This window comes from Pleurodeles waltl, chromosome 2_2, assembly GCF_031143425.1.
Source record: "Pleurodeles waltl isolate 20211129_DDA chromosome 2_2, aPleWal1.hap1.20221129, whole genome shotgun sequence".
NCBI lineage: Eukaryota > Metazoa > Chordata > Amphibia > Caudata > Salamandridae > Pleurodeles > Pleurodeles waltl.
Window position 1 is genome coordinate 507,544,447 of NC_090439.1, and position 24,977 is coordinate 507,569,423.

A 24,977-nucleotide genomic window follows, 5' to 3' on the forward strand; every position below is an offset into this window, starting at 1 on the left:
CTGTTGCTGGGCCCTGGAACAGTCACATTTGGGAGGAGATCACTGAGAGGAGAAGCTGGTATGTTTCAAGTAGTTTGGATGTAGAAAACACCCAGCAGGTTGAGAGTCCTTTGGACAGACACAGGTCAACTCCAGTTAGTCTGACACTAACAACCTAAGCTTCTGGCCCGCTATTCCAGGCTCGACAGCTGGCCTTCTCCATCTTTAGGCAGTGTGCTCCTGTGGGATCAGACATGCACCTCCCCATTGTCCGCACGTCAGGCAGGCTTTCATGTCACAGGCATAACAACAGCTCTTTCAACAAGATGTGCACACACTCTGGGACACTGGTTGGCTGACAGACACCAGCCATGGATCGCAGTGGTTTTTGGAGTATTCTGCGGAATTCTCCCTTTATTGGTCATGAAGAACTTCATTATGTCCTTTCGATGTCCCCTGTAGTGGCACAGAATTACCTTCTGTAAATACACATGCGAGTGGCCTGAACAGAGGTAGGTGAAACTTGATGTGAACACCACTACTAACCTAGTTGTTTGGAAAAGCTCTGAGCTGCAGAAATCTGAGAACAGATCGAACACTTGATTAATACCAGTTAGTGTCAGAAAGACCTGTCTTGTTCCCAGCTAAGGGGTTCCATCCCAGGAAGTCGCACTATTCCACTGACTTGTAGCTGCTTAGGGACCAGTGTCTGAGGCACAAATAAAGAGTACACTCTGGCTTACTGTCTACAGTTGTGGTGAGAGGGTTTGTCTGTAGCCGAGATCAAGCAGGGTGCAAGATGCCCTAGAATTGTTGTGGTTTGTGTGAGGGTTTGGGGGCGGGAGATGTTGTGGAAAAGTTCTTAAAGGTGTTTTTCCTTAATATTGTGGTGAGGGTAAGAGGGAGCATTCGGAGCTTTCCTTACAGGTTTAGTGGTATGAAGTTTAGTAGCTCTGAGGAAGCAGTGGAGCCTAGTAACCTCAAAATAGTGATGTTTCCATGCATACAGAATATTAGCATAGATAAAGCAGAGGGACGGGAATGGTTTAAAAGACAGTAACTAAAGTGGCGCTCGATGACAAGCACATCATAAGAGGAGCTTCTTTTTGAGGTTTGATGGGTTTGCTTAAAGAGAACACAGGGACAGGGTTGCGTTGGGGCTTCTTTTTTCAGATGATCTCAAATTACTTAAAAGCGATATCCTTAATTTCCCCCATAAACTCTCCACCCAGTTGCACTAGCCTGTCCTCTAGCCTTGTTAGTTGGGTACGCCATATATGTTGTTGGGAGATCTCAGACTCACACCATCCTAACATGTTATCTAAGATATGAACCTGTGTGCCAGATCTGCTTTGTCCTACCTTGTCAGCAAGACCAAAAAAGAAGGCAAACGTTATTGAAAATCCTACTATTTGTTAAAACAAAACAAAAGAAAAGAAGCCAGAAGGTTTAAGGATATAATTCACTGTAAAGTCTGTAGAAAGAAGTGGGCCTTTTTGAGAAGTGATTTGCTCAACGGAGGAAGTAGCTGAATGAAGAGTAGAGTGGTGCATGACTTAAGTGGTGCAGACACACAGAAATCTAGATGTGTAGATTGCTCATAGAACTAAAGCTCAAAATATCAAACACCACCATGTGACCCTGGGCAGGCATATTGATGAGACAGAACGGTTACATATTAATTGGGAACTTCTTAGAAAACTCGGAGAGTGTGTCACACTTCTCTTTGTATGCAGCATAGGGACAGTGATTCATTGTACTCTGTGAATGGATTGTCTAACAGAATGACCGACTTTGATTTACCATTATCTATGGCTTTTGAATCTGAATTTTTAGCAAGCTGCAATGTGCAAACGCCATCAACCAATAAAGGTAGATATAATGATGTAAGAAAATCATTTTTTATATCATCATCAAATAATATATGAATTCATAAATTATTTTATGATAGTATAACCATGCAATTTTGAATTTAGTGAAATAGACTTCAGTAATAGACCTATACGCTTGATCAATATGTTTACTAGCATTGCAAAACCATGCAGCCTGTTCTTTATAGCAAATTCAGGATGAACTCTTTCTTCGATAGTATTGAGATTATGCGGGCAATTTATTTCTGGGGGACAGCAACATATTGAACACTGATCTTATGAAATCCTACCGATTATTTTTGCAGACAACCATCATTTCTTTGGAATGGAGTAAAAAAATCTACGACTTTTGATTAACGTGTTGCAGGGTGCTGAATATGCAACTCTAGGCAGCAGTCCTTTGCAGAGGAATTGTTAACTGTTAAAACTGCAATATTTACTAACACTGTCTCACTGAGATGCTGGACACTGATGAGTGCCTGTATGAATATATTAAGATGGTCGCCTAGATACATTCATATAGACCCACACTGTATAGTAGTTGTTGTCACTGTGTAGTTATGGTTTAGCAGCACACCAGGAAAAGGCATTTTTGGTTTGAGTAGAACCTTTGAACCCGGGGACGGATTTGAACCAAATTTATCTGTCACGTGCCATAGTCAGCTAAGGTCCAGCATCCCGATTTTTTAGCAAAGCCGTGCAGGGGACTACAAGTTTAAAGGGAGTTGAAAATATGTGTTTTTCTCCTATAAATTGTGCCCTCACCATGTACTGCTAATTACTTCCCATAATACATCACTCAAGACATCCTTGATAACATCACTGCAACATCTGAAATTAAATGGAGAGGTGTGGATTTTGTTACTTTAGGGCATGGGTACTTACAAACTTTTTCTCGGGGCCAAAATTGCAGTATGGTTTGCGGCCGAGGGCCGCACTGAAGTGACAGCGGGGGGCGGGGCTTAGAGGGGGCGGGGCTTAGAGGGGGAACAACCACCCCACCCCCTTTTTCAAAACAATGCCCCTACCCCAGTAACACACACAGCACGCACACATACAGCGCCATCTGCTCTCACCCCTACCCCAGTAACACACACAGCGCGCACACATACAGCGCCATCTGCTCTCACCCCTACCCCAGTAACACACACAGCGCGCACACACACAGCGCCATCTGCTCTCACCCCTACCCCAGTAACACACACAGCGCCATCTGCTCTCATCCCTACCCCAGTAACACACACTGCGCCATCTGCACACAGCGCCATCTGCTCCCACCCCTACCCCAGTAACACACACAGCGCCATCTGCTCTCACCCCTACCCCAGTAACACACACTGCGCCATCTGCACACAGCGCCATCTGCTCCCACCCCTACCCCAGTAACACACACAGCGCCATCTGCACACAGCGCCATCTGCTCTCACCCCTACCCCAGTAACACACACTGCGCCATCTGCACACAGCGCCATCTGCTCCCACCCCTACCCCAGTAACACACACAGCGCCATCTGCACACAGCGCCATCTGCTCTCACCCCTACCCCAGTAACACACACAGCGCCATCTGCTCTCACCCCTACCCCAGTAACACACACTGCGCCATCTGCACACAGCGCCATCTGCTCCCACCCCTACCCCAGTAACACACACAGCGCCATCTGCACACAGCGCCATCTGCTCTCACCCCTACCCCAGTAACACACACAGCGCCATCTGCTCTCACCCCTACCCCAGTAACACACACTGCACCATCTGCACACAGCGCCATCTGCTCTCACCCCTACCCCAGTAACACACACTGCGCCATCTGCACACAGCGCCATCTGCTCTCACCCCTACCCCAGTAACACACACTGCGCCATCTGCACACAGCGCCATCTGCTCCCACCCCTACCCCAGTAACACACACAGCGCCATCTGCTCTCACCCCTACCCCAGTAACACACACACACAGCGCACACACACAGCGCAATCTGCTCTCACGCCTACCCCAGTAACACACACTACATTAAAAACAAATAAATAAATAACCAAAGAGCCTTACCTGACTCAAAGCACTGTAAAGATGCCACAAATGTGGAACAGCAGGCAGGCAGGCGGGCAGCAGACGTGGAGCCAGTGACAGGAAGCAGACGACCAAAGCCCCATAAAAGTTAGCTGCAAGCGCTGACTTTTATGGGGCTTTGGCTTCCAGGATCGTCAGGGCAACGCCATAAACAATGGCCGCCGTATGTAAACATAGAGGAGGGCCGCGGGAGCATGCTCCCGTGGCCCTCTTCTATGTTTACATACTGCTGCCAGTATGATGTGGCGTTTGGTGTGCGTCTCGCGGGCCGCCAAGCTAGGTCCGTGGGGCCGCTGGCGGCCCGCGGGCCGTACTTTGAGTACCGTTGCTTTAGGGCATGTTACAATTACTTGAGATAACTATAACTAGTGAATTTCAATGGTTTTGTCTATTTAAAATGATATGTTTTAACTGACAATTTCACCTAAATATTTCTCTTTAAAATTTGTTTTTTCAGTGAATGTCTAAGGTTTTTTGTAATGTAAAATAACATATTATTATCATTCCTAACTATAACTATACTTTTACTTTTTTTTTCTGATAAACATTTTTTATATGTTCTGTGATTTCTGTGACATTTCCAAATGCAGATACACTTGATACATCTGGTGCCTAGTTCTACACCTAAAACACATACTGAACAAGGTCCTGTGGCAGTAGGTGGGATATATGCTTACTAGATCCTTATATATATATATATATATATATATATATATATATATATATATATATATATATATACATATATATACATATATATATGTGTGTATATATATATATATATATATATATATATATATTATAAGGATCTAGTAAGCATGCATCCCAATAAATACTGTAGGTGTTTCAGTGTCTATTTATTCCACTTGGATACCAGAGTTATTCCTTGTGTAAGCATGTCTCTTAAATGCTGCAATAGTGAGCAGTCAAAGCATCTTCCAGAAGGTGGTAAAGGCATTGTAAGGAAGTATGAATAGTAATCAGGTTTCCTAAGTTCTGTCTCTGGCTGGGGTATATCTTTTAAGCTGGCCTGATTTAGAAGAGAGGGGTTTTGAAACGAAACTCCAAAATTGTGCTACCCAACTCATTGTCTCCTACTCCCCAACAAACATCTGCTGATGTCTCTGTGCATGACACATGTGTCTCCATATGTACAAAGCATTCCACGGACACAGAATTCCCTGCAAAGTGATAGTGGAAAGTTGGTCACACTAACCATACCAGTTTGACTAAGAAACACAAGACAATGTTCTAGCACTGGAAAGTCTGCACTACGAACCAGAGGTTGAGGCGGGCAGATCTACTGGGAAGGACGTTCCCAAACTTTTTTTAATGTTACCAAAACAGTTCCCATACTTTTTGTACAGATAATGGTGGCTTTGATGTGCCTGTAGCTGAAAGAGAGGAGTGTGCCCTGTACTGTGGTAGACAACGGGCAGAGATCTAAGGAAGAAACAAGCCTTCTCTACAGGTTACTTACATATTGAAAGAAATGTGGTTAATCAGCTGCTTGCGAGACAGTATGGAGTTTAGTTGATTGAATCACTTCAAATTTCATGGTGACAAAGAGCTCTTCTTTTTGAGAGGTATTGTACCAGTGTGTAATACAGTTTTTAAACTGTGCTATTTAATTAATTCATTATTTTAATTCGTAAACTAGTAACAGATTCACAAATTATTTCAGTTTGTTTTATTTTTAAACTAATAACACATTCACATTAGTTGTAATTTTAATTATTATTAGTTTAATTCTTAGACTAATAACATATATTCACAGTGTTTTTTGTCATGGGAAGAGACATAAGACTATAAATATAAGTCGCTATTCACGTTGCACCTAACAAGATTCTATAGGGTTACCAGGTGTTCCAGAATTGCAGAGACAGTAACATTTTCTCACCAGCTGTCCCGGCAGATTTCGGCAGTTCAGGTCAGGTCCCGATTTTCAGTGAGGGTCGACTGCAAACAGTAAAGGGACTTTTTTATGTGTTACAAATCAGTACTAGCAGGCAGCACTTATTAGAAGGCTATTTAAATAACTAACATGTATGATACTGGGTTTAAAAACTGACTTTATATCTATTCCCTTCGTGCCTCATCTGTGTGTGATTCTGTACTCCTTGGATGATACTGAACGGAGTTGTTTGACTTTTACTAAATGTTCTGTTTTTGTAGGTTTCGCTTGCACGCATGCTTGCAAAATCTTTTGTTAGTAAAAATAAAAACTTTAAATGGGCTTGAACCAGCCACTTACATACCTGAACCTACTATTGGCTTACTGCAACCTTGCTCTGATTTACCTTCTTCGGATTGGCCAGCACATCGTCTTCACATCACTTCCTGTCATCGTCTTTGTCTTCTTCGCCGCGGATCTTGCTGTTGAGTTGCCTGTGGACCAAGTACTCTTTCCGGTCACTTCCTACTGGACACCAGTCAGTGTCCGTCATCTAGCTGCGACACTGAAGGTACTTATTTTTCTTCTTGCATACTGTCTTCTTTCTTAGCTGCCATCTTCTTTCTTCACTGTCGTCTTAATTGTCTTCTTTCTTCGTAGCGGTCTTCTTTTTTCTTCCAGCATGCCTTCTTCTTACTTCGCTGACGTCTTCTTTCTTCGTTACCGTCCTTCTTCTTTTTTTCTCTCTGCATACCATCTAGTCTTCTTTACCACATAAAGTCTTGTCTTCTCATATCTGCACTCTTCTCACATCGTCTTCTCACACCTTCTGTCTTCGGCCATCTTCTCTTCTATCATCGTTTCTCTTCTTCTGTCTTCTGTCCTCTCATGCCTTCCGTCTTCTCACGCCTTCTGTATTCTTGCACCTTCCGTCTTCTCACGCCTTCTGTGTTCTTCCATCTTCTGTCTTCTTCCTCCTTGTCTTCTCCCGCCTTCTGCTGTCTTCTCTCTTCTTCCATCTTCTGTCTTCTCATGCCTTCTGTCTTCTGCCGTCTTCTGTCTTCTCACGCCTTTGTCTTCTTCCATCTTCCACCTTCTCTTCTTCCGTCTTCTTTCTTCTAACATGCATGGCAATACACTTCGCTTTTGTCTTTTTTCCTATGTAACTGGCTTACAAATATTAGAAAAAAATTATAATAAAGTTTGTTTTTTATTTAATAAACCAAACACTATTATATCGTCTCTAATATTTGTAGTTACAGAGAAAAAAATACAAAGGAGAAACATATTGGCTTTGCCAATGCTCGTTTAAATCTGGTCATCCTATAATTCGAATCAGTGACCTTCCAGGTTACACAAACATATGATGTGACTGTATTAACCAACTGGGCTCTCTTACTAGAACAACGTATTTCCCACACATTAGTTTAACGTGCATTTGATTTTCATTTAAGGGGGGCGAATTATATTTAATGTAGTCATCTAACGTTCACAAGCCAAATAAATCGTTGGATCGGTTATTCTTTGAGGCACGCCATGACCCTGTCTCACATGGGCGTAGGAAGTGTGGGGGATGCGGGGGATGTATCCCCCCCAGATTTTGGAGGGTGGGGGACACAGGGGACAAAGGTGGGGGGGACAAGGGGACACAATCATTTCCCCTCTCACATCTATTATTCAGCGGGCCATTAGCGCACAAAAGCCCTACTTATGATACCCCTGTACCGACCATCCTCCAATCTGATGGGAACAGAATAAAGGTGCGTCTGGAGGCCCCCTGCGCCCTCTGCCCTTTTGTTTGTCCTGTTCACAGCTGTGGGCATTAAGGGTGCTCATAAGAACAAAGGGCACGAGGAGGAGAAAAGAGTAATAGATGATTACTGTCTGCATCACCTGTCGCCTTGAACAGGAGCACTGCAGGAGGCCTTCAAGAGGAGCTGCAAGACGATGAGGAAGATCGAAAGAGGAAACAGAGCCCCACTTACCCTTGTGCCTGCAGGCTAGAAAGGAGACTCTGTGAAACCTAATATTTGTATTTGCCTAAGATCACACCAGTTGGTGAAACAGTGAAGTCGAGAGTGAGCCCAGATTTGACCTTTTCACACAACAATTTAACTATTAGAAGGGTATATTTTTCTAACATTTATGTTTAATGTTTTGTTATCTGGGTAATGAAGGGCTTGATTACAGCGTGGCTAACAGGGAGAAGCCATATTTCATTTTGGGCCGTTATGCCTAGCGTTATTATTTATGTTGTTGTTATCGTTACATACTTAAGCTTATTGAAGTATATTATCTTTTCTTTATCTTTTCTTCACTCTACTCTGAAACAATCTACCCTATGCCACTGCACACTAGACCACTTTTCTCCACTCTGTCTACTCTACGCCACTGCAATCTATGCTGTACCACTCCACTCTACACCACGCCACTGCAATCTATGCTATTCTACTCTAACCATAGTACACTACACCCCTTCACTCTGCCAGTGCACTCTTCACCACTTTACTCAAAACCAATGCACTCTATGCCAATATACTCTGCACCACAGCACTCTATGCCACTGCACTCTATGCCACTCTACAATACACCACTGTACTCTGCGACCCTCTAATCTGCAACATTGCACTCTCTGCTACTGAACTCAATGCCACTGTACTCTGCACCACTGCACTCAATGCCATTGTACTCTGTCCCACTGCACACTTTTCTGCACCACTCCACTCTAATCTACTCTACACCACTCCACTGTAGGGCACTTCACTCTACTTTGAAATCATCTACTCTATGCCACTGGAATCTACGCTATGCCAGTCTAATCTACCCTGCACCACTCCAATGTACCCTGAGCCACTCCATCAGCTCTGCACCGCTCTATACTACGGCACTCTACATACCTATGCTCCACTATGCTCCACTCTGCAACAATCTACTCTTCACCACTATACTGTACTCTGCAGCAATCTACTCTATGCCATGGCACTCTATGCAACTCTATTCTACTCTGCACCACTGTACTATAAGCCACTCTTCTCTACTCTGCATCACTCTACATCACTGCACTCTACACCAATGCATTCTATGCCACTCTACTCTACACCACTGCCTTTTATGACACTCTACTCTGCAACACTGCACTCTGCCACTGAACTATACTCCTCTCTACTCTGCACCACGGCACTCTACTCTGCACTGCTCAACTATATGCCACTCTACTGCACTCTACAACAATGTACCATATGCCACTACACTCTGTGCCACTCTACTCTGCATCACTGCACTCCACCACTGCACTCTACACCAGTCTACTCTACCTTGCACCACTCCCCTCTACGATGCACTGCATCACTCTATGACACCCCACTCTGAACCACTGCAATCTATGCTCTGCCACTCCACTCTGCTCCCCTCTACTCTTCACCACTCTACGCTACTGCACTGTATGCTAAATCACTCTATGCCACTTCAATCTACGATACTCTACTCAACGCCACTGCACAACCCTCTATGCCACTCCACTATACAACAATGTACTATGCTCAACAGCACTCTACCCAACTTTTTCTATGTCAGTTCGCGTTACTTTACTTCACTCTACTCCAGTTCACTCTTCTTTATGCCTTTCCACTCTACGACACTCTGCCAGTCCACTCCATGACACTCTATTACACTGTGACACTACTCCACTCTTCTACTTTATGGCATTGGCGCATGATTAGAGATTCAGATCTCCGTTGATTGCCTTCTCACTCATATGAGACGTGAGTCAGATTTATCTTTGCCATTTTGGTTACAAGCACTCTGTAACCCTTTTAACTCAAGTTTAACGAAGGCTTAGGATGATCCTGATACTTGTCTAGGGGATCGAAATATCATCGGCCAAAGTACCTTGATTTGAATTTGTGATATTGTACATAAGTTGGCATAAGCATAGGTACTATGAGCTAATGACTTTGTGATTCACTATTTGAGTCATTCATGTAAGAGTCGGTGTATAAAAGCTTGTAAATCATTATTGTGGATGCTAAACTTGTAGGAAAGTAGCTTCTTTCTAGCTTGGTTACCCCCACATTTAGCCTGTTCGCAATGTGTGTTTGAGTGTGTCTACTGGGATCCTGCTAATCAGGACCCTAGTAGTTATGCTCTCTCCCTTAAATTATGGTTGTTGCATACTGGTAACCCAGTATTTCACCTAAAATTGGCATATTGGTGCCCCCTTACAAGTCCCTAGTATATGGTACTTAGGTACCCAGGGCATTGGGGTTCCAGGAGATCCCTATGGGCTGCAGCATTTCTTTTGCCACCCATAGGGAGCCCATGCAAAGGCTTCTACAGGACTGCCATTGCAGCCTGCGTGAAAAGGTGCATGCACCCTTTCACTGCCAGTTACACTGCACCAGGTCACTTATAAGTCACCCCTAGAGCAGGCCCTCCAGCCCTCAGGGTAGGGTGCAGAGTACCTGTGTGTGAGGGCACCCTTGCACTAGCAGAGGTGCCCCACGACCTCCAGGACCATTTTCCCAGAATTCATGAGTGCGGGGATGCCATTTTACATGTGTACTGGAAATAGGTCACTACCTATTCCCAGCTACATAATGGTAACTCTGAACACAGGTATGTTTGGTATCAAACATGTTGGAAACATATCCCAAGGCTTTTGCAAGCATTGGTTGTATGATTTCATGCACTCTGGGGTCTCCTTAGAGGACCCCCAGTATTGCCATTCCAGCCTTCTGGGGTTTTCCAAGTAGCCCCAGCTGCTGCCACCTCTCAGACAGGTTTCTGCTCTCCTGTTGCTTGAAAAGCTCAAGCCCAGGAAGGCAGAACAAAGGATTTCCTTTGGGAGAGGGGTGTTACACCCTCTGCCTTTGGAAATAGGTGCTACAGGCTTGGGAGGGGTAGCTTCCTTCCCCAGGCCACTGGAAATGCTTTGAAGGGCACATTTGGTGCCCTCCTTGCATAATCCAGTCTACACCGGATCAGCTACCCCCAGTCCCTGCTCTGGCACGAAACTGGACAAAGGAAAGAGGAGTGACCACTCCCCTCTCCATCACCACCCCAGGTGTGGTGCTCAGAACTCCTCCAGAGGGTCCCTGGGTTTTGTCATCTCGGATTCCAAGTTGGCAGCGAACTCTAGGAGCATCTGAGTGGCCAGTGCTAGCAAGTGGTGTCAGAGCCATCCCCTGATAGGTGCTTACCTGTTTAGCTGACCAATTCCCCTTTCAGGGCTATTTAGGGTCTCTCCTTTGGGAGGTTCTTCAGATTCAGATTGCAAGACTCCAGCAGGAATCCTCTGTATCCTTTACTTCACCTCCTCACCGAAGAAACTGCATCTGGACCCTCAAGGAACTCCACAAACTGCAACAACGAAGCAAAGATGACTTCTGCAACATTGTATCTTCAGTTCTTGCCAGCAAAAACTGTAAACTTCGCACTTGTATAGTGCACTACTCACCCGTTAGGGTCTCAAGGTGCTGTATGCATACCACTGTCAAACCCCTCCTGGCTTTTTTTCCCCTGTGAGGCACCCCCTCCTGGACAGCCCCAGGGTGAAGCCAGGCATCCAAGCGCTGTGAGGGCCCTTGTGGAGATTAAGCAAGCTATTGCCCAGAGTTACAGAGTGGGACCCATTCATTAGATTAGGCACTGAGGCGAGAATTATCTGGTCCAAGGGAACTGAGCCCAAGACCCGCCAAGGTGGGAATTGAACCCTGGTTCCAGGCCAGATCTCTGCATCAGGGTCTGCCGCTCTAACCATTGTGCCACACTTCTCTGCAACTGTTTCTTGGTCGTGCACCCTCAGAGGACAGCCTGTCTTTAGCCTGCACCAGAAGAATGAACAAATCTCCCTTAGAGTGAAGGAGTTACTCCCCTGCTTCAGCAGGCAAATCTCTGCAACAATGACCATCTGCGTGGGTCCCCTCTCCTGACGAGTTGCATGGATCCTGCATCACGGGTGGTGGACTGAAGTGGTCCCGATCGTCCTGACGTCCTAGTGTCCAACTTGCCTTCCCAAGCAAGACAGTACCCCTGTGCACCATATGTTTTTCAGTTGCCAAGGCTTGTTGGCATCCTTCTATGAAATTCTTTGTGCACAATGTAGCTCCGGCCCCCAGCACTCCTTCCTGTGATGCACAGCTTCCTGAGTGGTTCTCTGGTGGCATGGGATCCTTTGTTTTTGTGCTGGGCCTCCTTTTGCAACTCCTTTGTCCCCGTACTGGGGAACTCCTGTGTGCACTGGCTGGTCTTCTGTGGGCTTTCTGAGTTGCTGAGAGCCCCCACTGATTCCTCCTCCTGGATAGAGTTCACCAGGTCCCTCCTGGTCCCAGGCAGTGCCATTTTCCGCTAACCGTGAGCTTTGCATGTGCCAAGGCTTGTTGGCGGAATCCATCGACGCAAACCAGACTGCAATCATCCATCCGGTGTGGGATATCATCTGCACCAACCAGGAACCCGCATCCATCTGCTTGGGTGCAGTACTGACTGTTGTTCTTCACCAGTGGTTCTTCTTTTGCACCTTGATTCGGGTTAGCAGGGTCTCCTGTCCTCCCTGGACTCTTCAGTGCTTCTTGGACTTAGTACCATTGTTCCACAGGTCTTCAGGTCCAAGAATCCACCCTTTGTGTCTTGAATTATCTTCTGGTTCTTGCATTATCTTCTTTCTCGTGTTCTTGTGTGTTCTAGGAAAGTTACTGTGATTTACTCCTGCTTTCCTGGGCTCTGAGGTGGGTTCTATTACTTACCTTTGGTGTTTTCTAATACTCCCAGCACCCCTCTACACACCACACTTGCCTAGGTGGGAAACCGACATTAACATTCCACTTTCTTAGTATATGGTTTGTGTTACCCCTAGGTCCATTTCTAACCATTGTGATTTTCACTGATTGCACTGTTTTCTAACTGTTTTTATTGCTATTGCTGCATACTAGTGTATATATTTGGTGTATTACTTACCTCCTAGGGGAGTATAGTCTCTATGGTATTTTTGGCATTTGTGTCACTAAAATAAAGTACCTTTATTTTATGTAACACTTAGTATTTTCTTTCATGTGTGTGAGTACTGTATGACTACAGTGGTATTGCATGAGCTTTGCATGTCTCCTAGATAAGCCTTGGCTACAGCTACCCCTAGAGAGCCTGGCTTCTAGACACTGCCTACATTTCACAAATAAGAGGTAACTGGACCTGGTATAAGGTGTAAGTACCTTAGGTACCCAGTACAAACCAGGCCAGCCTCCTTCAAACCACTGTACTATATAGGTTCCTTTTTACATTTTTTTTTTAATTGGTGACATTGGGTCATCCAGATAACTTGTGTAATGCCCAAATACCAGTCTTTCTCGATTTCCCCTGTTGATATTTTCCCACTACATTTGATCTTTTATATTTTGATTGAACAAATGAATGAAACATTCGATTTGCATACTACTTTAATATCATTGTTTATGGGAGTGGTGTTGCATTTTATTCAAGGGACCCTTGTTTCTTTAAAGTTAGTTTACTGCTCCATTCTAGGACACTCTACTTACTCCTTGACACTACGCCACACCAGTCAATGACACATCATTCTCCTTTATGCCATTAACTTTGAGCCATGCTGAATAGTAGTCTCACTAGTGTACAGCATGGCTAAAACACATTGGCAAAGGCAATAGAACTTGCATAGGGGAGACCTATTGGCTTTGCCAATGCTTGTTTATAAGGTATGAACTTCAAGGTGACTTACAATATCCTTATGTACGCAGGGGGTATTTTACTCCTTATAATACATGATCACACCACCAACTTTCCCACAAACCACTTAAAACCTTAGTGCATACCTTCTGTCATTCCAAGCTATTAAAGTAGAGCAGAAGAAAGAAAAGCAACATTCCATTTTTTGCTTTAAAGAGCTGCATTAATTGTGCTCTGTGACCTGATCTGCCTTTTACCTTGGCTGCTAGCTCTGGTAGAAGCATTGTAATGTCAGAACTCAACTGTAATAACCCTATCATAGTCATTTTCTGATGTCTTTTCTTTATAATCAGTGAATGTCTTTTCTTTATACGCAGTGACTTGGTGCATCACAAACAGCCATTTCTAAAGAAATTAGTGACTGCAGTTTATACAGAGATTAGAGAATCCATGTTTAAATAGCCTGTAACTCCAAGAGCTTCTTCAGTTGAAATGCTCCTAGTTATGACTGATGTGGAGCTGATCTTCCCAAGATCACACACAGGAGTAGAAGTGTTATTAGAACTATGGTTTCCGAGTACAGTTTACAACTGTTGTAACTAATCGCTTTTGATATCTCCAGTGCGGTTCCAATTGGCATGACTCGAATGGCATGATGGGTATGGGGCGCAAAGGGTATGCTCTTCCTTTTTACACTCCTACCTTTATTTGCTTGGTGCATGAAGATGCAAGCTTAATCAACGCGTTATTTTCACATTTGAGCTAATTACTTTGTGAATGTAAATAACAATAAAAGATACTTTCAGACTGTGAAAACATTCTTTCCTTTCTCCCTATTTCACTTCCAATATATATGATTGTGTATATTTATCGGAGCTTGCAGTTTGTAAACAGTGAGCGATTTGTATAGGGTTGATTGAAAGTCCCCAAGGCTGTCCCTGTCCCCCCCAGAAATTTATTGTCTCCTACGCCCCTGCTGTCTCAGCACTGAGCCCGACAGCATTGTACTCAGATCACAGTTCCCACACTTTTTCTATGCATTTCGACCACTACTGGTAACAGAGCGCTTTAAACCCTGAGACTCTAAGACTGTTACAAACTTCCATAGTATAGTAAGCTTGAGGATAGCGGAAGTGACCATTTGCAAGACGCATAGTTCCGACCCTGACGTACTTTTTACGTAATTTTGGCTAAGGGGAATTCCTCTAAACAAAGCTTGCGTCGCACCGTTGCTAAGGGATATTCCTCTAATCAGCTCTAGTCGTCCCTCATTTCCTATGGGGTGGAAGTTGTCGCGCGCGGAAGGCGCTGCCTTTGAATCTGCAATAGTGTCACTGTTCTTGCCCGTACTGACCTATCCTGCCGGACCGGCACTCGTTGTCATCTGTGTGGTTCCCCGTGCCGTATGTCTGCACACGTGCTGCTCCGTGGAAGAATGGTAGCGGCACCACCTAGCCAAAAATGTTGCTAATGTCGCACGATGGACTGAGGTAGCAATAAGGAGCTTTTGGTAAGTTTTGATGTTTATTTTTTTATTTTTTCAATTGTGAAATGTGTAATAAGAAAGAAAGTTCAGGTTACATTTGGTGATTTTAAGCTTCCTGCATGGTGATTTCGAGTTCTATGGGGTGTGCCAAGTCCAGCCTCAAGCACACATTCAAGCGTGTATTGTCTCTTGAAATATGCTCCGGAGCTTCACTTCTTGGCAGTTGAGGATCACTTAGCCGACACGTGTTTCATGGTATACACAACTTCATAGGGCTGTAAAATACCTTGAAATCCTCAGTGTTCCCGTTGTCACTCGTGAAATATATTTCCAATCTCGCGGTCTGGTATGAGGGACACAAGCACGTTCAGTATTCGCTAGAAAAATCCCTCTTTACTTCCAATTATGGTTGAATCACCAATTATACCCGAGATCTGTCGTTCGGATTCGGTTATGTATCCCATAGAGACCAGAGATCCTTCGTCCCCATTAGTGCAAAAGCTTCATTGCTCGAGGAAGTCGTGTGCCCGGATTCCAGTGTGCTCTTTAACTTTGGAATATTTTCTGATCCGGCAGCAGACTCCCCTAGAGATCTTTAGCTTAAAGTTCTGGACAAATTACATTGGTCGAGAGGCCCACATACGGTAAGGTTTGCACATTATTTAATTGACATTGTTAGCCCGCCTGACCTTAATAAGTAAACTTACAAGGGGACGCGAATAGGTTGATGAACCTTTTGACTCTCAATTAAAATGTTCTTACCATAGCTTCAGTACATGATAATCAATACACAATAGTCAATGGGGTCAGTAATTGTCACGCACCTTTCAGTCATGAATAACCGCACCTTTTAGTAAAAGTTAGAATATTTATTTTCCCTATATTAACAACGCTAAGGTCATGTAGATTAACCTCAAAATCAAATGAAACACATACAGGAACATTAATGGTTGTCCAAAGTGACGGAAGAAACGCAATCTAATCAAGGCTTGAACTACAACACGTTCTAAAGTTATGGTGCAAATCAATAACAAAGTCAACTGCGTCAACGAGATCAAGTACATTGAGTTTAGCAGAGAAAGTCATCAAATATTAATCCCTGTTAGCATGATTTCATTAGTGAGGATCCTTAACTAACATCAGATTTGCATCAGCATGTTGGGCTTCATGCAACAGATTTAGTAACACAAATTTGGAATAACATCTAATTATGATTGAGCCATACACAATACAGCACATTTGGTACCTAGAAAGAAAAAGCAAATATGCATAATAAGGAGTCACAATCACAATCACAATCTGGATATACATATCCTCAGGGTGGATCAGCAAAGCAGAATCAGTCTTCGTACTAAGGACATCAGTCGATCAGCAAGGCATCATGCTTCAGTATCAGAGTTCATAAAACGCAAAGTCTTGAAGAATTAAAGTTGAGCATATCTCTTGTCAAGACGCGTAAGGGCAAAAGTAAGGACAGTATGAACTGTCTTAGCAAAATGCATGGGCAGAATGTCCGTCTTTCCTCCGTGTACTCTTGTTAAGTCAAAACTGTCAAAGCTACACCCTAAATCCCTATTGGTCAGTTACTCGTATGTTCACATACTGTCAAATAAAACTAAAATTTCAAATCTATGAATTCTAATATTACTCCGTTCACATGTTGTCGATTGGTTTGTCTTGCAATGTCCTCATCATCCGGCTTGTCAGGTAACAATATTGTTGCAGCTTCCACTCTAGTCAGTATCTTCATTGTTCTCCTCCTGAGAAAGTCAGTCTCACACACATTACACACAAAATGTTACATTAACAGAAACATCATCTTCTAGCAGTCAGTTCTCATGGAAAACAAGCTTCAGCTACGAGCACACAATGTAAAATGGAAAATCACAGTTTAACTCTCTAGGACAGCCATTTATTAAACGTTAAGAAATACAGCTTTTTCATGAGGCCTGGCAAGTAGGCCAAGACACTTGCTAAGTTAAGGACTACACTTTATAAAGCTAAAGCATACTGCATAACCCTTAATATGACCTATTACTACATTAGTTGAACATATATTCAACATTTCATATTGTTAAGTCATTGATTAGTACATTTTGTTAACATTGGTGGCCATTCTTCGTAATCACATTTTCAAATGCGTGCACTATTTTTCTACGTTACTTTCTCTTCTACATTAATTTATTATTCAGAATACATGAATACTCATTAATAATTTTTATAGCAACATCCACCTTCATTACCCATCTTCCCTCTTCCTCGCCCCACCTGTTAAGTGTGTCTGACTGAACGACACCGCTTGACCAGTATCTCCCTGTTAATAAACATTTTTAACTATCTTAATTTATCAATAGATGCAGTCTCTTTAAATTCATCCAGTCTTTTTTGGTGTGTCCTGCCGAGTTAGGCCTTTGATAGCTCATCCACTGTCACGGATGTGTTTTACTTTTTTATGTCAGAAAATCAGACCAGTACTTTAAATGGGATTTCCACTACCAAGTACCTTCACTCTTTAAATTAAAATATCGAGTAACCTGAACTTCCCTGAAGTGGTCAATACTTTTAATGGGAGAGAAACTGAATTTATTATAAGCTAACAGATACTTTAGGTTATTGAGTACATTCACTTTTATATTTCCATTTCAGGTTACCAGTATATGTTTCTTTGTTTCTTGGAATGCAAAAGGATAATTTATTATTATAGAGATATATGTGCCCTCTATCCCCACATTAATTCGCCTGACAGTTGTCACAGCAACTGAAAACAACTGACTGAAGATGTCAGGGTAGATAGACATCGTTCGGTTGTTTGTTGCAGCCCCTTCATAGTCCTCATTATCTTTGTCCTTTCATAACCTGCTCTGCTCCTTACCTCAGCTTCTGATAGCGACAGGAAGTCGAAATGGCAACTGTTTTATATTATTGCTTTGAGCAGCTGCAAAGAGGGACTTCCCAGCATGAAAAACATTCCCTGTATGGCCTAGAAGCAGATGTACTTCCTATGACACTGGCATACCTGATGTGGATGACAGTTTGTCTGTTTTTCGAGTGGGGGTCAATGAGGAAGAATGACCACCACAAACAACCGTGAAAGCAGCTGATTGTACTTTGGTTTCTTTTTTCTTTTGTCTTGATGTATGGTCCTTTACAGATCCTACAGAAAGTACTGATACATATGGAAACAGCTGCAAGGAGATGCTCTTCCAAAGCAAACCTTTATAAACCCTGAGCCAAGACCCTTCTTGAAAGTAGAGCAGAACTCCACTCAGCAATAGGTACAAGCCTACCGGTATCACTGTCTGCTGCTTCTTTCTTCTTCCTGTCGGGCACCTACTCTGTCAACATGTCTCATTCCCTCTTCCGTGACTCATGGTGGCTCAGGAGGAAGGCTCTGACTGGATTACGGACCTTTGTTCTACATAATATTTCTTTTGACACTTTAGTAGTTGCAGCAAAGACATCTATACTAGCAGCTTCAAACCATAGACTTAATGTAATAAATTCATGAAACAGTAATCTATCACCTCTCCTATTGCAGGTTGGAGTGGAGCCTGCTGAGCAAGTGTCATCATTTAGGCGTCCAGGGCACATTGTAGCCAGGGAGTATACTGTATCTTGTGGTATGTGCTCCAAGTCCTCAAGATAATTTTGGTCAGTGAAAGACCTCCAGTACACCAAAAGGTTGGTGAAGTACTTGTCCCTCAGAACTGAGACTCTCCAAAGATTATTTTCCATGTTGTCTTGGGGAGTTTTCTTGATAGCACTTGACTTGGATGAGGTATACATACAGATCCTGATCCTCTGGGTTGAACGTTTCAATCCTGTGTCCATTATTTTAGGCTGAAAGTGGCACTAGGTTTATTCCCTAAGGTTGTCGCCCTCTCAGCGGGTCTTCTCTGTGGTAGGAAATTCTGATCATCTATATTTGGGCTAGGTAGTGAGGGCAGAATTGGTCCATCATTCACTCTAGAAAATAAAAAACATTGTTCTACTGTTGTTTGAGTTGCTGGTAAAACTGCGAAACTCAAGGCTTATCATTTGTCAGTGTCCAACGTTTTTGTTAGCCTCGTTCAGTGCTGCGATGAGGAGAGTATTGCTATTGCCACCAGTGAATGAGAATCTTCACTCTCCCTTCCACTGACTGCTGTTGTCCAGAAGCAACAAGACCCAGCAACAAGAAGATATGGTGTTTGGTGTTCCATGTTTTGGGTCACTGTGTTCCGAGCTCCTTCTGTTTAACTTCCTTAAGTAAGTGACCCACTGTCTAGGTCATTATTTCACTTGGTGGTTACTTTCCTCCTATTTTAAGAAGAGAGTGAGCCTAAATTCTTGATCACGACTGATCATCACAATGGACCCATATTAACTGGTTTGGGGGAATGACCTTGAGGGGTAACTAAACCCAGGGCAGATGGTCTCCAACAGTCTCAACAGGACTTCCAGTTTGAGAGCATTACATTCTATCCTATTTCCTTTTTGTGGAAGAGAAATACCTTCTCGTTCTTCAGGCCACTCCTCATCAAGCAGTGGAGCATGTCGGAGCAAATCAGCAGAGTGTTCTCTCCTTTCGATTTTGACCTTCATATATATATCTTTATTCAAATATGTGAAATATTCTGCCACTCGACAATGGGCATTCCAGGGATTAAAGAGATCACCCTTTTTTCAGTACATAACTCTAGTGACCAGGATGAGGGGACAGGATTTTTTTCTTTTTTTTTCTTTCAACCTTCAGATAGTCACTGTATGCTCTACTTGCCTTTTTCCTTTTTCCAACCTGGTGAGAGTTAATGTGAAGTCCAGAAACAGATTCATGTCAAGATGTCAATCAAGGAGATGAAGGGCTATCTGTTGTAATGTAGGCCAGTGGTTCCCAAACGTTTTCGACCAGCGGGTCACTTGACCTATTGGCCGCGACTCCCCATTTTTGCTTTTTTTGGCGAGTGGGGGGATGTGAGCCTGGCCTCAGGAGTACTTCCATTTTTCTGCCAGAAAATAATTGGGATGAAGCCCTTGGAGGTATTATAATCATAGATGTAACAAACTAAAAATATAACAGTTGTTTAATAATAAAAAAACTCTAACTAGTTAAATCAAAAACAATACTCTTCAGCACTGGGGTCTGCATATGCAATTTTTTAAAACTATTTTTTGTTTTAAAAAGTTGTCTCTAGCTGTAGTAGAATGACAACTACCCCAAAGCATAAACCAGGGTACTAGCTGCAATGTCAAGAAAAGAAAAGCATTTTACCGTATGTCTAATAAAATGACAGGCAAAGCAGCAAGTGACAACTAGCACAAAGGAGGTCCTAAAAACCTATACATTTCCACAACTTAGTATGAACTATCAGTCAAAGATCACGTGGTTAACATGCACATAAAATATTTCCTTTTTTTTCAACGATAAAACTGGGTCAAAGTGAGTTGGGATTTATTTTTTAATATTTGCATAAACACTAGCTATTGATTTTGCCTGCACTTCAGATACTCGTGAGATGTCTGATATAAAGTGTTCAGCTCGCTTCGTAACATTCTAGCTGACTGCGATTGGAGTGCTTGATAGTGTGAGAATTATTCCTGTCTCTTTCACAAATAACGACACAATGCATGGCACAGCTAAAAGGGTTCATATTCTTTTTTTAAAAATAGTAAAATGAACACATCAACAAATGCTTTCTAATTCAGATCTTTTATTGGAAGCATATATAGCTGCCATGTTTAAGTGACATCATGTTTTTTTTCTTTTTTCCTAATTTTAGTGGGATATGCGTGCAATAAAAATAAATAAAAAGCCCAACCATCTTACCAGCTCTCCAAGGCAAGACCTACAGGCTTTACCAGTTCTTGTTTTAATGCACACTGCTTGTCTCATGCAGTGGCATAGCATAAGCCCATGCAGTACCCTCAGTGCGGGGAGAGGAGGGTGGGGGCATGCTTCAGGGAGCCCTCTCAGCAAAACTGGCAGGTGGTGGGCCAGGGAGGGCCCCCCTCAGGTTTCATTACGCCACTGGTCTCATGCTCCAGATATATGCTTTTAAAACAGAGTGCTGGCTGCTCTAAACTCCACTTTCCATAGACCATGCTCCATTACTCCGTCTATTTTCTGATTTTAAAACTAGGAAAAGGCAAGGGTTTTGAAGATGGTGGCGAGGTGTCTGGTGACAAGATACCGGACGTTTTAAATGTGCACCAATATTGCAACAGCTGGAGTGCCATTTCAACTGAGCCTAATGCCCTGTGGATCCTGGTTTGCTGTTTTTTTCATTCTGAACAGAAGCCCCAAAGATTATGAAATAAGCCACTGTAGGGGAAGGGAGGCCTGAAACCATCAGATCAAACCATCTTGCCCTGAAGGACCTGGCCCCAAATATCACAGTGTCAAAGATTTGATTTTGCTGACAAATGCTGCACAGTTGTAGTAATAAGTATCTTTTGCCTTTGTCTTTTGGCCTATGGTTGTTAAGCAGGCATCTCGTCGAGTTTGCAAGACTCTGACAGAACGTGCTGTTCCAAAAAAAGAAAAACTCCACACAGAGAAAATCCTAATGCCAGTACACAGAATTATTGGCAGCAGGGGCTCACAATACATACCCAGCAAACGAAATGAAACATTGACATCATTATCTGATAAGTTCAAATAATTTGTCTGTTTTCTCCTTTGAAGTACAGTTGGGGCTCTGGTATATCACATTCAGTCTTCAGTTTTTCTTTTACCTCTACCTGTTCAGCGACTTTATCACAAGAATGGAACATACTGATAATTAACAAATGGAGTAGATCTTTTCAGTGTGCTGTTAACTGAGCCCCTGGCTAGTTTTGATGACACACAGTGGTGCAGCGGCGCACAGATTGGGAACCACTGATGGAGGGGTTTCTCGCCTCTTTCCACTTGGGACATTGCTCTTCTTTTTCTATGAGCCATGCAGTCCACTCACTCAGGCCTTGAAAAGTCATAAAAATATTACTAGACCTGCAGGCCTAGTAACTTAAATAATGTACATGACCTATTTATAATACTAATTCACTGGGATGCCATTTTCTTCTTTATCGCATATGAGAGCACCTTCAAATACGTGAGTTCAGTATGTCTGCTCTACAAAAAACACTTTGGTTTGATTTAATAGACTAAACGTTTGCTGCATAAATAATACTAAGCCAGCCACATATATGATACACGTGAACACTGACTTGGCTCTTAATTCATTAACCCCCTTGTCATCAGGGCAAGGGCAGAAATGTTCCTCAAAATGTATTTCTTTGAATAAATACATAGCTGATGCATGAAGTGGTAGCATGCTTATTTGCAGTCAACAGGTTTTCCATTGTTAAGTTTTAAATAACTGTAAGAGCGTATGTACACTAAAAGGTTTCTTGGGGTTAGGATAACAGAACCAACCAATATAACATCCTAAGCCTGGTCATATGCCTGTTCCATTGAAATGACTGCAACACTTTCCTACTGACGTGGTTTTACCAATAAAACTATATACAGTAGTGTACAATGTTTGGAAATAGAGTTTCTGCAAATATTTGTAATTTGCACATCACTAAAGTGTTCTGATTTGTTTTGCTCCTATTTAAATCTTAGTTTGCATCATACTTCTGAATTACAAAATAAGTTAATTCATAATTCCTGATATATCTTGAAATACTTGTACTCTTCATTTACAAGCTGTTTAAATATTGTATGTTAAAAAAAAAGCCTGACATCTTACAGCCATTTGTTTCACAATGTTTGTCAGACAGCTCACTTGACAAAAACCCCTAACTGTAATAAGAGAAACAAAAGCAAACACTCTTATCCAGGATAAGATGAGAAAAAATTAGTAAACAGACACTTGAACTCTGTCCTTGAACAGACAGCAACTGTATCAAGATAGAAACAAGACCTAAAGGCATCTTTATTGGTCATTAACTTTCTGAATGAAGATAACACCTGTTCCTTCCAGCTTAAGTTCACCCTCCAGAACCGACGGGACCTGATTAAATCTGACTCATCATAGAGAGTGGGTGAGTAGATTTTTCGAGGCCTGTCACTCATTTGAACTCCTGTAAGAGAGTCCTACGAAGATGTTTGTTACCTAAGGTACTATTCTTTGTAGCCATTAATTCAGCTCCAAGGATTGGAGATATAGAGGCCTCCTTCTCTGTAGGGACCCTTATTAGAGGTTTCTATCTAGGGGCAAGTGATTTTGTGCTCAGACCGTCCACAATAATATTTTTTAGGATAAAAGTGCCTTAGTATTCCATTTTAATCAAGGTATTGTTCTTGTGTTCTCTTCAGGATCTAAGTCTGTATTTGTTATGTTTGGGCATTGTTACTAAGGTACCAAACCCTCTTCCAATACCTTAATTAGACTGACAAGGCATTATCCCACTGGCACATTAAGGACTAGGCAAACCACTTCCTGGATCTTTTTTAGCATCACTTCATCCGGCACATTTTTGTGTCGTGTTCACACCTTATAAGGACCATCAAGGGAGGTAGTTACCAAGCTGCTTTCTAAACTTCACCCAACACATTAATTTTTCATTATTAACTCAATGTCTCACAACCTCCTTCAGTTCTGCTCATATAAGATGATGGGTTTTGCATTATGTCCAAATGTGTGGTGTTGATACAGTCATTCTTTTATTGCTCTGGGAATCCTTATTGTTAAAGACTGTGATGTGGTCGGGGGAGAAGGAATAATACCCCTTTTAACTCCCAGTGATCCTAATGACATCAAATCTTACTCATTTCCTTTGCAATTCTCTTGCAATTCTACATTCCCAACGAATGGGGGCAAGTTCATGTTTTGAACACTGAATGAACTATGAATTAACTTTTATTTAGTGAGCGGATTAAAACCTGTTCATAGGAGACTGAAAAATTCTTGTCTATGCCTGTAGATCACCAATATTGTTAAGGATTGTGACAAGGAAGAGTTATGTCAGTGCACTGAAGTTTCCCAGTTAATGAGCAGCCACTTTCTTTCTACCACTTGCTTTGTTTCCACAATCTTCCTAAGGTTTTTTATTTTTATTTTTAAATTTCACTCTTTGGAGCATGTCAAGAAAAGGTACGGATAGTCCACATCTACCCTCTCGCTATGCTTTACATCCTGGGTAATGCATTGCTTACAATCTCGATATAAGCTTGAGTAGCATCTTTCATCACATGCTGCTCAGCCACTTTCCCTTTATGCAAACAAAGGAGACACTGTCAGACCGGCTCTATTGCTTTGCCGCAGACCTGAGCTCAGTGCAGGGCCCAAAGCCAAGACTGAGAAAGAAGTGTGTGACTAGACTAGTCATCAAAGGTAAGAGAACTGCTCTCTGTATTCCAGGTTGTCTTATTACTTGACAAGACAGCAACACAGCAGCCTTCTAAATTGAAAAAACTAGAAATCCTGCCACTGCATTTACATGCAACTTGCTGTGTGATTGTTAAATACCACTGTGTGGTATGGTGTATATGTTCAGTAGAAGACAAGCTATATTTTTCATTTTTCAAGTCTGTAACAAAATCTTTCTTGTGTTGTACCTTTCTTTATCCTAAACTTTGTTTTCTTCAGTTACACGATGGTTTATATATTTGGTTAGTATGGCTGCCTGCTATTAATCTATTTTATGTTAGTTAACATAATGAAATGCTTTTACAAGTAGTAAAGAGCGCAGTTGCTGAGAAATATAAGAGTAAGTCCATCTTAATGTGCAAAACTGCAGTGTAAATTCCTTATCAGCATGAAGTTATCTAAGTAGTTGGCTTGATCATATGGGAGTATAAATGTGAAAGTTATGTTCAGGTTGTACTAGATTTTCCTCCTTGCTGAATTAATGATTGTACTGCTGTAGGGGGCAAAACATGTTTTACAGATGGTCTATCGCAAACAATGCAAACAGGGCTGCTTTTATTATTATGTTGGAGAAATGTATTTATAAAAAGAGAAGTCATTAAAATGTTTCTGAAGGCTCCACATTTCATATTAAATTACCACTTTAGCCTTGACTGAGATAGGATAAA

General features: G+C 42.4%; 1 protein-coding gene across 3 annotated transcripts in view; it reads left to right on the forward strand.

Moving 5' to 3' along the window:
* The window catches only part of RBBP8 (RB binding protein 8, endonuclease), a 382,091-nt gene that overhangs the window by 65,521 nt on the left and 291,593 nt on the right, over nucleotides 1-24,977 (forward strand). For 2 of the 3 annotated variants that reach the window (XM_069220013.1, XM_069220015.1), the window contains exon 1: nucleotides 14,759-14,995. The exons of the other annotated variant lie outside the window; for it this stretch is intronic. The gene's annotated coding sequence lies outside the window, so the exon portion shown is untranslated. Of the gene's footprint in view, nucleotides 1-14,758; nucleotides 14,996-24,977 lie in introns of those variants that run through there. 3 annotated transcript variants of the gene reach the window in all.